Here is a 4,182-nt window from a genome sequence, read left to right on the forward strand (position 1 = left end):
AGCTGCTCTGCTCGGGAGCTGGAGTGATGGGTCTGGCAGAGTGAGGAGGAGCTTGCCCAGGGAAGGAGGGGAGACAGGAGGTGTGTGGAGGAGAGAGCGAGCACCCGGAGCACAGTCTCCACACACAAGACTCGTTGATGGAAGGAGGGGCATGATAGGAAACTGGTTTGGGGCCATGGGGAAAGCGGGCACTTGCAGCCGTCGGGTGCAGGAAGACCTCACAGGGGTGGTCTGTGGTCATTCCCACATGAGCTGGACCAGCCTGGGGTCAGACAGTGGCCGTGGGGAGGTGGGCGGAAGGAAAGAGAAAGGGGTTATTTCTCTTTGGTTCCCTTTCTCTCCAGTCAGTTCTGACGTCCACCGCGCGCTCACTTCCAAATAAATCTTTGACTCCGAACAAAATGACTTGTGCCTTGTCTCATATTCTTGCAGCCAAGGCTCGGCTCAAATCTGCCCTTTGGCCACGAGGCCCTCAGCCCGCCCTCTCCATGTCCCCTTTTCCCACCAAGTCTGCTCCTACAAAGCCCGCTTCACATTGGAGGGCCTCATGGGGCCTCTCCCTCCTGGGCAGCCCCCACCCCCGACCTGGACAAACCAGGTGTTGGCTGTCACTCACGGCCGATGTGTCCATCTGCCTTGGTGTCTCTCCTGCCCCGCCGGCCTGTGCGACTCCTGAGTGCCGACTCTTCTTCCTGATCTGCACAGGGCTCTGAGTTCTGTCTGTTGACACAGCAAGAGTTTCTAAAATGAGTCTGTTGTTTTCTTGGGGGAAGGGGCATTGCTCTGCAGACAGGTGGGAGGGGAGGGAGAAGTCCCCAAAGATGAAAGGCTCTGAGTCACGAGGATCTGGCTACTCTGGGAAGCCACCTGTACGAGTTCCATGTCAGAGACTGCGGCATGGGGGGCCGGGAGCCCAGGGGACTTTTGTGCTGCAGTGACCACAGCAGGCTTATTTCAGGGAGAAAGTCAGTGTTTATTTACATGGTGCCAAACACAGTCGAGTGCCCTACAGATCGCAGGTGATCCATAAACAAACCCCTAAAGTATTTAAAATGAATATTTTGCATCTAGTTATTTTCACCTAGAAATGCATTTAATGAGTTACCAACACATGCCGCAATGTGGAGGAACCTCAAAAACAAGCTGAGTGAAAGAAGCCAGAGACAAAAGGTCACCTATCACATGACTTCATTTATATGAAATGTCCACGACAGGTAAATCATTAGAGACAGAAAGTAGACTGATGGTTGCCTGGGGCTGGAGCGAAGGCGGGCTGGAAAGACCGGAGAATGCTAATGGCTCCGAGCTTCCTCTGGGAATATGGACACGTGCTGGATCTAGATTGAGGTAAAGATTACACAACCCTGCGAATATACTAAATGCCACTGAACTGTCCTCTTTAAAAGGCTAATTTTATGTTATATGAATTTCATCTTAGCCAAAACAAACAAACAAACAAACAAAAACCCAGAGAAAAAGTGCCAGAGAAGTTACTAATACAGAAAACAATAAAATAAAATAAAATAAATTTAAAATTTGAAAAAGTAACCGAGAGTTATTTTCCCACTAGCCTGCAGAAACACAGAAGGCTCTTCCACTTGATGTGTGGCTACAGTTTCGTTTCCGAGCTAGCAAAGAAACGCCTGAGACCTGCTGCAGACACCCATTCACCTGTGTGGCTTCAGATCCCACCAAGTTCACTGGCGCCGTCCCCTCAGCCACCAAGATACTGAAACCCCAATACCAGTTGCTTGAGCTTCTTGTGGCAGAGAAATATATGTTCCTTAACAGAAGCAGTAAATGATAACAATTTAGCTCGTAGAAAAATGATACGCAATGCCAGGCTTTGCCTGTGTCGTACTAAAAGCTGCACTGACTTACTACTGGTTTTACTGTTCCCAGAAACGCGGGTCGGTGATGTTGACAAGAGCTTGCTGGGCAAGGCCAAGTAGAGAGATGCATTCTGTGTTTCTTCCTGTCCTTTGAAAGAGGGAAATGTAAGTAATCTGATACTAAACTCTTAACGTGCTACATTTTTGTGCCAGGAGCTGGTTGAAAAGGAATAAAGTAACATGCAACAAAGATTGCTACTGGAGGGGGAGGAATGAGGAGGGGGTGGGGGGGAGGTGCGGAGGAGAAGCGGGATAGTAAACAGAATATTCCAGATGCTGGGTCTGAATGAGGTTTGCTGCCTTTCAGTCACTGGTTTCACATTCTGTTGCACTTTCTACTACACTAGCCTTGGCTGGGTTTTTTCTTTACTCTCTGAGGTATAACTTATCCACAGTAAGTACCAAACCAACGTGTGCATTTCACCTGTGCGTCCACCTGCGTAACCATCAGCCACAGTGAGCTGCGGACCATGTCTGCAAGGGGCCCTCATTCCCCTCTCAGTCTGTACACCCACGGAAGTTTGCTATAGCTTCTACTTTCCCTCACAGGAGATTACTTTTACCATAGGTATTTTAATGAGCATCAAGTCACTCTGTGGTAAAATGTTCATTCCACCTAAGGCTGAAGAGTAACAAATGTATTGTCTTACGGAGTCTTAGAGAGTCATTTTGCTGTCTCCCAGACACACCTTTTTCATTAGATCCTTTTGAGAAGGTATGATTAGTGATTGTGAAATAAACAGATACAAAAAGAATGTGGAGCCCAAAAGACAGAAGACAGAAGAGGTGGGCAGAATCTGTGTTATTTTTCCTGCACCTTTCTCCCCCTCCCTCCTTCTCTGCTTAAACAGCTCCAGATCAATAAGGGAAAAAAAAATCAAATTGATGTATGCCCTTTGAGGGTGGTTTTTCCTCTCTCTTGCAGAACGTGTTCTATTTATGTAAAAACATCCACTCTGAAAAGCATAATGCGTTCATTCCCACCAAATATAGTACACGAGTTTTATTAGCATCTGGGAACTTCAAGTAATGGAAAAACTGAGACACACACAAAAAAAGACATATGATAAGTAACTCTGAATTTAGCACCATTTTATTAAGAACCCAGCACAGCCAGTTGACAAATGGGCCAGACATGCTGACCCGCTTCACCTCCCCTAAAAGCTCAGATGAAAACAAAAAGTTCTCTAAGCGGATGAAAATAGCTATAAAAACAAACACAGTATCTTGCTACAGGTCAAATGGGTTCTAACAGGCCTTCAGAAGATATTAAATGTTTTAAACAGAAAGGCGGTTAAAAATAGAGAACAAATGCAAATAACCAGGGATTTTTTTTTTCCAAGCTATTTTGGGGCTGAAACTTGCAGGTGGAGGAAGATGAGTAAGTAATACTTCAAACGAATCCTTCCCTTGATCGTGTTTCATTCCAGTCCTAATTGCAAGCTCTCAGAAAACTCCAACCGCCCCATGTTGTTGGGGTGAAAGGTCTGACTACATATCTATGAGGTCTGCTGACCAAATTCAGGGTGACCTCCAGTAACCTCAGGAAGGAGCAACATTCCCCCCTTGCTGGCTTTCCGTGACTGTTTCTCCCCTCATCTGTCCCACCCTGAAGGAGTGCTGGACAGACTCTAGGCTGCCCCCATGAGTCCTGCCCTCTGGTGTTCAAGTCTTGGTGGGGTCCTGTCCCCGGGAGTGTGGGCAGGACTATAACTCAGTTCTAATCAAGAGAATCTGGCAAAGGGGATGATGGTCGTGCCTGTGATTAAGTTGGTGGTAGAAGCTCTAGAGAACCCCCTTGTGGGCTTGAGGAAGTAAGCTGCCACATGGCGAGGAACCGAGGGTAGCCAGCAGGAAGCTGGGTTCCTGCATCCTGCAGCTGCAAGGAAATGAATTCTTCCAACAGCCTAAGGGAACTTGGGAGCTGATCCTTCCTCTGTTGAACCTCCAGATGAGAACTCAGCCCAGCTGCCCCCTGGACTGTGAACCCCTGAGCAGAGGAGCCAGCTAAGCCGTGCCTGGACTCCTGACCCATAGAAATGGGAGCTAAATAAAATATGTATTGGTTAAAGCCACTAAACTTGTGCTTATCTGTTATGGAGCAACAGATAACTGACACCCCAGGACTTTTATGTTTTATTCTTTTTCTACAGGACCTACTGTCACTGGCCACTGACTAGTTCTACTCACCACTATGCACCCCTGCTCCCACACCTGTCACTTTCTTCCTTGTTTCAAAAGTAATAGGATACAGACACAAAAGGGGAACTAACACCTGAGTCTACTTACA

The 4,182-nt window shown here is 47.3% G+C and overlaps 1 long non-coding RNA gene across 1 annotated transcript; it reads left to right on the forward strand.

Annotated features, from left to right (window-relative positions):
* The first annotated feature begins 1,222 nt into the window (after positions 1-1,222).
* LOC135320442 (uncharacterized) lies at positions 1,223-3,934 on the forward strand. Its single transcript, XR_010379596.1, has 3 exons — positions 1,223-1,347; positions 1,903-1,997; positions 3,799-3,934. It is a non-coding gene; the product is annotated as an uncharacterized LOC135320442 (long non-coding RNA).
* Positions 3,935-4,182: the final 248 nt, after the last annotated feature.

This window comes from Camelus dromedarius, chromosome Y (genome assembly GCF_036321535.1).
Source record: "Camelus dromedarius isolate mCamDro1 chromosome Y, mCamDro1.pat, whole genome shotgun sequence".
NCBI classification, from domain to species: Eukaryota; Metazoa; Chordata; class Mammalia; order Artiodactyla; family Camelidae; genus Camelus; species Camelus dromedarius.